Raw genomic sequence first — 13,298 nt, forward strand, 5'->3', positions numbered from 1 at the left:
TCTGTAAATCAAAGGTTGACCACTGGCCACCACCATCGAAAATAGGGAGCGGGGCTGGGGGTGGATTGTATGGACGGAAATGAGAATGACGTGAGTCGTCCCTGGAGTGATCCATCTGTTCCGGAATTGCATGATGTTGCAGTCCAGGATCTGAAAATGGGAAACGGGGGGGCATCATGGAAGTAGAATCATATCGATGAACATCCTCTCGTCGTACCTCGGGTGACTGAAAATGGGCAGATAGATGTGGAGGAGCAGGAGTAAATGGACGTACTTGGACACCGGGTTGAGGTGGAACCACAGCTGTAAACGGAGAATATTGGGGATATTGGGAATATTGAGGATTATATTCCGGCTGTCTATTGTCCTGAAAATGATTTGGGGGACGTGGTGTCGCAGTCAAGCCTGGACAGGGACCTGCACTCAAATAGGGAGGAACCTGAAATGGTGGAAATGGGGCACGATTCAACACCTGTCCGTGCTGACCTGAAATGTAATTCGGGGGAGGTATTGGGTATCCAGTACTAGCACCTCTCTGGTGATATGTTCCTTGTTGAACATTTGGATTAGGACAAGGACGTTGTGGTACATGAGGTGGATAATACGTAGACAATGACGGGATCCCAACGTCCTCCAGTCGCCTCCCCAGCTCATTGCCGTCCGGAGATTGGACCGAAGAACGCATCATGGGATTACCAGCATACTGTGACGTGGGTGGCCCACGTGACAGAATCGGTTCCAGACCGTCCGATAAATCGAATTCAGACGATCGAAGAGACCTGCGATCGTGTGATGGCGTGCTAACAACTTGTGGTCGCGCATCAAACCCTGGCGGAGCTCGCGCAGTGGGCCTAATAGAGTAACTCCCATTAGGAGCTAATAGGCCTACAGTACGGCCTAATTCCTCTACATTGGCAGGAGGAGGGTTCCCCCAAGTAATATTCCGTCCCTTTGGACGAACACTCTGATCCCTTGATGGAGAAGAGAAATCAATAATAGACAAGTTCCGCCAAATGTCAAGAGTCATATAATTGAAGATGGACAACAAGTTGTCGTAGGAACGAAATACTTGACCCCGCGCACGCGCCTCTTTCAAATTTACCAACTCCGTACGACTCGCCGGAGCGGCAGAAGGAAAACAAAGCAAACGATCCAACTCCTCATCCGAGGACTTATTTATTGAAACCGGATTGTCGTAATCTTCCGAAGCGGAAGCAAATCTAAACGCCATGACGAAAAATGGTAATATAACAATATAATAATAAGAACTAGGTGGACGAATAGTAATATTACGAAATCAGAATAGAATTCCTAAGAACCGGGCCTAGGTATTCACTAGACGAGAGAGAAATAATTCAAAGGCCTAGACGGGTGTGGCACACAATAATAATTCACATCTGACTAATGAAACTGATACGACTAAATATGCGGGTATACGTCGCCGGTGCTCGGTACAAAAATACAGTGCGGAATAAACCAACAAATTCAAAATGTGCAAGTGAAATATTAGTCGCAAACTTTTACAAAACTTCAGATACGAGAGATACTAATTGCCACACCCAATATGTCTGAGCTAAATATATCTAATAGGGCAAAAAATACATTCGCCCGAAGTTGTCAGTACAGTGGACTGACTTGCACCATCGCAAAACTACAGCCACAGTGGGTTCGAACTCGTCGCCAATTGTAGTGCCGACACTGGTCGTGTAGTGCCGGCCACTTTTGGCGAGGGGCCGGACGGGGTGACCTACGGGCTGATTTAGGTGTGCACTACCGCGACTATATAGGTGCGAGCATGATACGGTGCATAATGCATGAAAGGTGCACGAAACCGGACAAGATACGGGATAAACTTACTCTGTAGACTTCTGTTGTTTTTCTGCCCCGAGACTGGGCCTGCGAGGGCTTTTATGCGGTCCGGGAGTGACGTCACTGGGTCCTCCACCTGCTGACGTCACGGGATACCGGCTGTTGGTGACGCGCTCGATATCCCTCCGCACCACAATATTGTAAACAAACTCGATCCACGGCCAAGGGAAAATCAAGTCATCAAAAAAGTTAGATTTTTCGCATCAAATCAGAGTTATTAGTACTTTTCTGCTATGAAATAAGTCTTCAGACAATAAGCTATCATTTGAATAATGATAAGTGCTGTTTTGATGGGGAAAATAGGGTTTTTTAAACCAAATAGCCGGGCACCGATCTTCCAAAATTAGCGATGGTTTCAAAACAGTCTCCCAGATATGGGGCAATCTCTTCATTATCATAATGGGATTTGGAGGCATGTTTACAGATTTTACAAGTTCGAGACCTGTAATACCTAAAACTCGCATAGATCCCCATAGATCCCCTCTATTTGTCGAGTTAGCGCCCCTGTAAGATCATGCATTTTCGGACACTAGAACGAAATCTTCCTGCGGATATCGCGGTTTCGGTGATGATTTAAGGAGAAATTGACTGTTCTTAGAGTTGTATGGGACAGAAATGAGTTCATACTTCATGAATACATGAATATATTATGATATGGGCGGGCTTCTAAGTCAAAACAATAACAAACTCAACTGCATCTCTACTGTATATTGCGTAGTGCATTGCCTAGTGTATTTCGTAGTGTATTTTAGCGGAGACATTATTTCCGCACTTTGGCCACGCCAAACGTCTTTTTTATTCGTGGAAGTTAATCTGCTCTGTAAATTTTATTTTACACAGGAAGAATCCATACTAGGTATTGCAATATTTCATGTCTATTGGTGTTTTTGTGTACAAAAGCGCACCAGACAGTGAGACGTGGAGATGTGTTCAGTACTGATGCTGTCAGTAGACTGAATCTGATTGGCCATAGCGATCACTAATATGGGTCGGGATCACGTGATGTGACGTCACCGCGGTATCCTCCTTGGGACAAACACACACGTGAATAAAAAACCGCTTAGAACTGGTGACGTCACAAAGATCTCTGCATCCCTCGATGCGTACTGGAAGATGTAAGAAATCGCTCACGGCGAAGGAAATTTTCATCCGCAAACTTCGGTAATAAACATACATGACTAGGCTTCTTTTATTCATCGTTTGTTATAAAATATCAGTCAATCATAGACAATTAGGCCTAGACATAGTCGTCAACCTTATCCATGCATAATGCATGACAGGCCCCCAATTTTCTCTGTATCACCCTGTATGAACAGACCGATCCGTAGTTCAAATAGGCCCCGCGTGGTGGTGGCGTATTTATAAGCGGAGCGCTATTGGTCCATATTATGGGTGTGTGGTGGGCGTGTCTTCCCAGGTTGGAATGGCATTATTTCATGTTTTTATGCATTTTAAGGAGTGTTTCCAAGGTTTATCAGTGTTTCCAAGGTTTCACTAATTCCATACTTTATCACCTACTAGGTTATTGCGCCCCTAAACCAACGGCAACGTACTGACAACGAATTACTGTCGTTTCGCTACATTGCCAGTTCGCTACAAGTCGTTTCGCTACATGTGGCGGTCGTTTCGCTACATGGTAGGTCGTTTCGCTACATGGGTGGAGTCGTTTCGCTACATGATGGGTATGGTCGTTTCGCTACATGGAGGACGTTTCGCTACATGGGTGAGACGAGAGAGCCAACGCGAAGGCCTTGCAAAGGCCTCCAAATCTGCGTTGGAGTGCGTTTGAATGACCCCTGTCAATCAATAATAAGTACGTATACACGGATACAGACGGTTGAGCGAGCCAACGCGAAGGCCTTGCAAAGGCCTCCAAATCTGCGTTGAAGTGCGGTTGAATGACCCCTGTCAATCAATAATAAGTACGTAATTGAGCGAGCCAACGCGAATGGATGTCTATGAGGTTACTGGTCCATTCAAGTGCGAACAAACGACAAGAACCCCTTGCGCGCCATCAAACCGTACAAGTTTTTTTACCGGCAAACTGTGCTATAATAAATTTGTAGTCACCACCGGGAATTATAGTAGGGTAAAATAGAGTAAAAATAATGACTACATCCATGTAGCGAAACGACTCCACCCATGTAGCGAAACGTCCTCCATGTAGCGAAACGACCATACCCATCATGTAGCGAAACGACTCCACCCATGTAGCGAAACGACCTACCATGTAGCAAAACGACCGCCACATGTAGCGAAACGACTTGTAGCGAACTGGCAATGTAGCGAAACAGCCTGATACCGTGACGTGTAGGCCTATGTACTGTTGTACACTCACTTCAGTAGTGTCACTCACTCAGTGCTCACACTGTCACCTGTTTCGGTGTGTGTGTTATGTGTGAATTAACAATCTCCCGATCTTCGGTCCGTACAATGTCGAAAATTACATACACTGATACAGTAGGCCTACACCCGTTGAATTTCTCACATATAGTCCCTCCAGGCCTACTACAATCCATGAGTTTGATCGTCCACACACTGATCCAGTGTAGCCTATATTAATAGGCCTAGGCCCTCGGCCTAGTCATAGTGCGCTGCTTGTAACATGGATGTAAAGCCTCCTTGTTAATGTTATGTTTCGATAGATAAAAGACAGTTTAAGGATGTCGTGCATGTGTGATATAGTTTTCACAACAGCAACAATGTTTTTGTGTCAAACAGATGCGTAAAGATATAGATTTTAATGATGAATGGCGCAGTCACGAGCGTCCAGTGTTGCCGTGATCAGGTGACAGCACGACTGATCACAGTGCCAATTCGCCTCGGGTCTCGTTAGGGAGTCTTCCCTGAATGTACGCGTATGTGCTAAAAGTCTGACTGGATTCTCTATAAATAGGACACCTCTGAGGCTCCGTTGTCATGAGTTACCAAATTTGATGAAAAGGGGCCGAGTTTCACTGTTGTTTCGAACGGCGCTCTGTTCACCAACATTGCGTGTTTCATAATCATACAGATATTTGTTGGAAATTATTCCTAGCTAATTCATGTTTAAGTTGAAATTAATTGTTTCTGAGCTCATGAAAATGTTGTCATTCCATCTTAAGGGTTCTTTCCTGAATTTACGCAAAGATGACGTGCCCTCTTAATACTTTGGTCTGAGTGCTTGGTACTACGACTGGTCTATAATAGCATTCTCTACGGTATGAACTCTAAGGGTGTATTCAACTTCTCATTCTCAAATCTGTATGTGATGAAATTCCTCGTCCATGAAACTACAGGACTTTTATGGGTTTTTTATTCTAAATTCACCTGAATTCGAAAGTTGGTATCCACCAAGTTCACCATTATGACTTTTTTCTACCAGTTTTCATTGCAAGATCTGTTTTAGGAAAAACTAGCAACTCTACTATGTGATTAATACCCCATACGATTTCTATTAGACCCAATCCACAATAATCAAAAAGGTTATTTATTCATGGCTTATGGCCAATCTCATTACCAATCTGGCTTCACGGCCTATCAGTGTATTACATCTGACACCTTTGTTTGGTTATCTAAGGCAACAACAGACTCAGTCAACCTTGAAGGAAAGTTTGCGTTTGTTACATAAAACCACTACCTGTCACATTTTATACCTTCCAATGCTTGGTTCAAGCATGCAGTGCGAGCAGAATATTCTTTCTGGCAGGGTGTGCACACTTTGACTCATTTCAACATTATGAAATAGCCAAATTACATGTGTTCAGCATCAATGTTCCAAAAGGTGGGTGTCACCTACTAAATCTTGACATTATATCGTTTTACAGGCAAAAGGGATTTTGGAAGAGAGCCCAACTTTCCTTTGATTATTTTTTTGTGGAAAATATGTATTTTTAGGAGTCATTGCATGAGAGAATCAGGCAAAATCTGGTACTTTCATTGGATCTGGCTGAAAGTTGCTTTTTTCATGACTTCTTGTAGAATTGATGATATTATGTATCTGTTTCAATTTCTCATTCCAGATGCTAAAAACCCTCTCCGCGATTGCAACTGAAGAATCTTGTATGATTTGCAAGGGTATGTATATCAGCACGACGATGGATCGGCATGATATGCCATGACCTAGCTCACATTTATTTCCATAATAAGGTCAACCTCTGCCAAAGGAAAGCAAATCATGTGAAAAATTGAGATTCAACCATAATTTTTCGGCATTTAGTATAATGACTGCTGAGTACTAATACAAATACAAGCAGAAATGCTGTAATTTTATTACACATTTGTGCCAATTTATTATTTCAGATGACACAACCTTGTCCGCAATTGCATTCGAAGATTCTTGTTTGATTTCCAAGAAGAAGGGTAGGTATAGTATCTGGTTATGACTCGTCTGCCTTGTCAATAGAGGTGCCACTGTCAAATCTGTGTTGTTGTTGGTAAAATAAACTTGTAACTTGACTCCCACAGATCCTCAAGGCAGTGAAAATATTCCAGACTTATAATTGGCGAGTTATATGGAAAAAGGATGAAACAATTTATTTTGGCATGAAGAATACAAATTACGAAACACATTCTAACTGTTATCGCCATTGCAACTTTATTATGTGCACTCTCCTAACTAATCAAAGATATTAAAACTTTCAACATATCCATAATTTGAATTTCAAAATGAAAGATTTTTATACCAAGAAATGTTTATAAAATGCCGTAATAAATTCGGTACTAATTTTTCCATATCATGTTTTGGTCATGTAATTAAAAATGAATTGACAGTGACACTTCTCTCTCCAAATCAGGCGGGTTATTCAAAAGTTGTAACCATAGTAAGATGTTTTGTGTGTGTGTGTGTGTGTGTGTGTGTGTGTGTGTGTGTTTGAGACGGGATAGGAAAAGGGTGCGGGAGGTCATGTGGGGCGGGGGGGAGAGACTATGGTGACTGTTGTGAGAGTTGGAAGTGTGTCTGATGACCGACTTGCTCATTTTGTAGCTATTGTTGTTATTCTAGTTGTTAGAGTAGTTATCGTAGTTATCTAGCTATCGTAGTTATCTAGCTATTATAGTTGTTATTCTTTTGTTTCCTGCTTATCATCTATTTGAACCTATTCAGCTTTCAGTTGTCCAGGCCAGGCCAGGTGACCAATGACGATGATAGATTGGGTTCGATTCAAGCTATACGCTTGGTGTATTTGGTTATCGTGACTGGCGACTTGAGTCTATCTCATCTCATGTCCAAAGCGCGGTGGCTGGGTCCCAGGCATGCTTGCCACTTTGTTCTGCGGTCCTCATCTAAGTTTCGACGGTGATGACATGGACTTAGGTTCAAAGTACGTGTTCCCTTTGAGTCATTGTGGTTGATTGATGGGGGGAATAGACAGTTGCGTGTCGCTAGTCATTCAATTGGTCCCCTTGTTTTAGAGTGTTGGCGGGATAAGTCTTACGACTGTTAACAATAGTAAGCAATAGCTGGCCAGCGATCCCCTACCTGATCTCGAGGGGGATGGAATGACTGGGGTTAAGACCTGTTGTTAACCTGCGGAATTTCGTCGGATGAAATGTCAGGCGTGTCCGTGTGGGACTTGTGCTGAACCTGTTTAGTACAAATAACGAAGACATTGGGCTCTTTGGATAACAACAGTGTTCTTCACCTCCTTGTGCCTCACAAAGCTAATAATATACACCCCCTGAAATCGACAAGACGGCGATGAAGAAGGAGAGCCGGCCTCCAACTCGTCAGCCGAGAAGACACTGGATGGACCCCAAGAAGATGTTGCTGCCAATGTTGGAGCCATACAGGGTAAGCATCACTTAGTCGTCGGTTATGTCTGGATTAAAAGAAGATGTCAAAATAACTCTGAAAAAAGTATCAATCTGTCGTACAATTTCAACTTTATACGTATTGGGGTGCTACACTCAATTCTGTTCAATCTGTTTTGAAACCTCTTCAACCAATTTGGTTCAAGAATGCAATTGAATGTGCTTTGTTGAATTCGTATTGACTGATTCCCATTTTTAGGCAGCCCGAGCCAACATTGTACAAGGGCCACAAGGACAAGGGACACAAGGACATGAAGGACACAGGGACAAGGGACACAGGGACAAGGGACACAAAAGACGATGTTGCAGTCTACAGGGTGAAATTTTGATCTGAATCTTGACGACCAAATAATTAGGAGTCGATCAGAGAAAAATAATAAAAAAAGAAGTAGAACTTAAAGGGTGTCATTGAAATTAATGTCAACTTATACATAGGAATCATCCCAAATAGACTGAAGCCAAAAGAAATTATTTCTTTTCTGTGAACCCTCTACCCCCTTATTAATATTATGACTAAAAACTGAAGACTCTGTCTTCATGTCTTCAACAAATGAAATTGGCCAGGATTCATGAAGATTACGCCTGCCAAAGAGTTTGCCGATCAACATTTTATTCCCAAGAAAACGCTGTCAACTGACAACCATCTCGGCCATATGAAAAGAAGAAAATCTTTTGGTTTCAATCAATTCATTTTGAGATAGGTCCTTGAATGTATTTTTCCTGTTATCTAGCCCTCTGCAGATTGAGATGATGGCTGTCGAGAAGATCCAACCACTCAACCACAGTCTACAATTCGTGCTATGGTAGATGTGACGGAGCAACTGCAGAATAACCGGGACACTCTGTGCTAAATGATAGGAATGTGTACATAATGTACAGAGGGACAGAGTGTACATAATGAACAGAGCTACTACTGTCCCGGCTATTCTGCAGTTAGGCCGATGTGACTCTCAACGATTTTGGATGACAAAGGAATCCAATGCATATATGGTAAATATAAACAGATGACAAGACGGTAAATGGGTGAACACGCCATGGGCTGAGTTCGTTTCATCAAGTCGCAAAATGGTTGATTTTATCTTCAAACTGCACGAGCAACCTCAGTTTGGAATTGAATTGCTAATCAAGTGTCAAGTACTCTAGCGTTGTGGTCGTCAGTATTCTAAGCCTTTTAGAAAATTAACTGGTAAATTTGATAAAACTGAATGAAAGGCCCTACGGCACATGCATCAATCATGGTAGAATAATGGAGTAACCTTAAATTTTGTTTTCCAGTCGCTCACAGATACGGGCAGACGACGGAGATTCGAGTGGATTCAGTGGATCGAATGGTTGCGCTGAGGGATATCCATGTGCAGGAGTGATGAACCACAGTTCAGCAAACGATGCCTTGACAGACCAATTCAAGGAGAACCTTCGCTAAGATGAAGAAGGGAACGTGTTTACTGTGTGGATGGGAAGGACACTTAAATGTCCGTCATTCTAATAGACTATTATGACAATATTCTAATTGACTAGAATGACAATCTTAACTCGAAAGGGACTCTCTGGACTTACAGAAAGCTACGGACAAAGAGCCCTGACATGATACCCTGCAGCCACCATGAGGACAGCCTATCTCATACCTACGGAAGGATGCCATCACACGGTAATATAAACAAATCAATTTCAGTTTTTCAAATGCCCTTAGGGGAACGAGTTTACAATCCCCGATCACACCCCAAAAAAAGGTCATCGGTTGACTAACCAAGCACCACTGTTCAATGGATTTATAGTTGAATGCGATCAAACTACGTCATTTCCGATCGGGGATTCTAAAGTTTAGCCCCCTTAGGTATAGCCATTGGCTCTCTGTTGAGGAACAATTTTCAAATGTTATTTTTGCGACACCAATTACAGTGCAATTTTCATCAAACTCGCGGTGATGATAGTTTGGACCAATCTCAATTTGTAAAACAATAAAATGTTGCAAAAAGAACTGGACGATAAAGAATGTTCTTGGTTGTAAACAGGATAATTTAGTTATGTACATGCAAAGTCAAAGGCTTTAATCACGTTGAAGGGGGACTATAAGCAGGAGGGGGGGGGGTTAAATTGGCCATCTTCAGGTGACTAATATGCAAAGTGAGAGCACTGGGTCAGGTTATATTCAGCACTAAATGTATCCCTCATACAGCGTGAATAGTTTCGACATACTCTGAGAGGTGAGAGACCCCTATTGGTGACTTTGTGTTAAACTTATCTTGGCTACCTTGCGGCTGCCTTTTGATTCCTCTTTGGAAAGCTGCCCAGGCACTTATTTGTAATGAGCATGAATATCAACTGTTGCTGATAAACAATAGCTGAAGACTCGGTAGAAACCCTTTGGTAGTGATGGTCAGGGTCTGGTTGCAAGTATTAAATAAAAGTAAAAGTGTGTTGTTTTATTACATAAGCAGTATTATGGCAACACCTTTTTGCACTCAATATAAAGAATGGTTAAAACTATCATCTGTGCAATTCTGATGAAAATCGCGTTGTTAGTATTCTAAAATACCTGGATTTAGAATGAACCGCACTTGTGTAAATGCACCATGTGCCAACAAAGCCTCGTTTTGAGTTCAGCGGTTATGGTTAGCCCGCTTGGGTTGGTGCAATGTCGGTATTGATTGACTAACCAAAACCACAAGGGTGGAGCTAAACCTCGTCTCAAAATAATGACTTGGAAAATGCTCCTTAACCAAACCGCCCTTTTGACAAAACTTCCCAAATTCTAGTCCTTTACCTCCCTCTGAAACTGCTGATTAAGGATAGAATTAGTCATTGTAATGAAATCAGGCATGTCGGGGAGGAACACAGATTTGTGTCTCTTGCTCATCCAAAGCAGCGCTCAGCATGAGAGTCCTAAATGAAGGTTTAATAGAGAAGATGTTTTCGAAAAGTTCTTCGTCTGAAACCTATAGCACTTTTCTTAACCAGCATGAATTGTCTACTACCACAAGATTATACGGTCAGCACAATGGCCCGGCCCCTTGACATTGAATTATCAACTTGAGCATGAATGAACAACCTTAATTTTATGTTGTCTTTTTCTTTTCAGCATGATGAGCCGTCCCACAGAAGGGAGAAGGATGTTGTTGACCCAGCACATCCCAACCATGCTCCCATCGCCGTCAAGTAACAGAACGACGGTTAGATTGTATTTTGTCACCGTAGGCTTTATCGTTTTATCAAAATATCTGATTGAAAGGTGATTTAATGAAAATTCAAATTTTTCTGATGGTGAGAAGGCAAATATTTACTCTGCTTATGACAAGCATAGATTGTTTTAATCTATGTTTGGTTATGATCATGACTTGTGCCATGGTTCAAAATCTTACACTTTTCAAAGAAGGGATTGAAATTATCATTATGGCTTGTTTATGGCTAACAAGGGAGCCAATGATAAGTCGCTCCAGAACCCAAACAAAATAATTTTCAAGATAAGTTTTGTTCTTAAGATAAGAAGGAATAACAATTTGGGGGATGGGTTGTTTGTGGCTACCAGAGAAGCCAACAGCTGCCAGATGAGGACCCTGAAATTCTTTTCAGGCAAAAGTTATTTGTATGCTTAAAAATCACAGAATTCATCAGATATTTACTGGTATATCCATCACTTTTGACATGGGGTCCATGTGTTCTTGTTTCGCTGACCCCACGAAACAAGAACACATGTGTCTGATGGAACTGTAGGCCTTTCATACTGTTTCTCAATCTCATCAGTACCACAGAATCAACTGACATGGCCTGGGCTCTGATGCCCATGACCTTTCATCACACTGGCTGGTTCAGTTGCTCAATACATGTACTATCATGTTCGAGACAAATGACCAACAGTGAATTGTTGAATTTGAATTTCCTCCTTGAAGAAATACCAAAACATCTTTCCAGTTGAACTAAAACAGTCAGATTTAAAACTCTCACTGTTTTATTCGAAATTTAAAGACTGATCCTTCCCTAGTGGTCACACTGTGAGCCGTTGTCAAAGCATGTCATTCGACAATGGTGGCATGCATGCATGTTTTGTTATGGCTTACCAGGGACCCCAAATTGTTGATGATGATGTTGTCCATGGGTACATCACCTTGGGCAATGAGTGATCACAATGGTTCCTTTATGACAATTTTTTACATGATACTGAATTGATTGAGAAAAGTGTAGCTTAAAAACGTCAACTTTTAGACGTTTTAAAACTTTTGTCCTGTATGAATGTATTTGTAAATCTTGCATGTAAATATTTTGTAAAATGTCTAATGAGATCTAGACTCCATGACTTGGCATAAGTATTGCAAAGCCAACTTTTAATCTTTGCCCTGTCGAGGTCACCTCTTTTGTCATGCAAACGACATGTCATAACTGCTCCCTTTGTTATGCTAAGTGGCAGCCAGCTCTGTCCAGTGGCCATGACAAATGTGGTTCCTTTGTTATTCAAATCATCAGCAGTGACCAAATCTATTGTAAGCTCACATGGCTCACCTGAAGGCATGAACAATAGGTTTTAATACAATAGCTATTCATGTATTATAAACATGATGAATGCATGGAGAGGTTTAGTGCTAACTCAAACCATTGTGGTGGAGTACATGTAGTTGAGTCTATTGTTTTTTATCTCAATTTAGCATTGTGTTGCAAGGACACTTATCAGTGTTTCTTTGTGACATCTTGTAAAGAAGTTGACCACGTCTTAAAGGGATAGAAAAACTATCATATCTCCCGGTCCTCTTCTTGTATTGGGCTTTCGGAGTGGTGCAGCCAAAAAATAATGTACTACGATCATTGTATGAACTAAAATAAACATAAGCACCTGTCACCTGTGTGATGGAGATGGCGACTCCCTCCGACTGCGTAGGTTTTCTCCCGGTATGCGGGTTTCCTCCTACACTACATTCCAAATCGTCATCTGTTTTCTTTGTAATGTACAGCAATAAAGTTTTTTTGAAAGAGAAACATTTTTTTTCTTATTGACTCGCCTGTTGACACACCATCACTAATCGAAACTTTTCATCGGAGCTACTGTTGTGCTTACCAGATATTGACCTTAAAAATTGGTCAAATAAAAAATCCCCCCCCCCCCCCCCCCCCCGAGGTCATCTTACCAAGTGGATTATGCATGAGGTTGCAACGACCAGAACCACTGTCTTGGACTACAAGCGCATACTGACCTTTGCACCCAAGGGGAAGAGTCCATTGATCATAATATTTGTTTGCATGGTAGTTCACTACCACTCGAGCTGTTTTCATGCTGGGTAAAAAACCAGTGGCATTCATTATAAGATAAGCCCCGAACCACAATCCTAGTCATGCTTAAAAAAGTCCCTTTGTTTTGATACAGATTATCGTGTTCCCCGAAATCTCATTCTGAGGAAATCGGGGGTTAATGTTCGCTTCTCAGCTTCAAACCCCCCAGGGACAATGTCACAATCTGTTCAACACCAGCATGGGCTGTCCACAGGTGGCAACATTGTCCTTGCAGCATCGCTTGAACAGTTTGGGTCCACAAAGGACTACTCATTTTGTAGGGGGGTCGAGATTTCATGCATCCACATCAATTTTACCCTGGAGCATCATCAGACGTTGTGACATTGTCCCTCCCTGCGGCATCTACCACTAAGTCTTTG

At 42.0% G+C, this 13,298-nt stretch overlaps 1 long non-coding RNA gene across 7 annotated transcripts; it reads left to right on the forward strand.

Annotated features, from left to right (window-relative positions):
• The first annotated feature begins 2,978 nt into the window (after positions 1–2,978).
• Positions 2,979–12,627, forward strand: LOC135485318 (uncharacterized). Of its 7 annotated transcripts, none has more exons than XR_010446551.1 (8): positions 2,979–3,030; positions 5,871–5,925; positions 6,151–6,210; positions 6,956–7,642; positions 7,862–7,979; positions 8,394–8,652; positions 8,938–9,310; positions 10,742–12,627. It is a non-coding gene; the product is annotated as an uncharacterized LOC135485318 (long non-coding RNA). The 7 variants fall into 7 exon arrangements; XR_010446552.1 differs by lacking the exon at positions 2,979–3,030 and adding an exon at positions 3,103–3,286; XR_010446554.1 differs by lacking the exon at positions 2,979–3,030 and adding an exon at positions 3,321–3,338.
• Positions 12,628–13,298: the final 671 nt, after the last annotated feature.

This window comes from Lineus longissimus, chromosome 3, assembly GCF_910592395.1.
Source record: "Lineus longissimus chromosome 3, tnLinLong1.2, whole genome shotgun sequence".
Lineage (NCBI taxonomy): Eukaryota > Metazoa > Nemertea > Pilidiophora > Heteronemertea > Lineidae > Lineus > Lineus longissimus.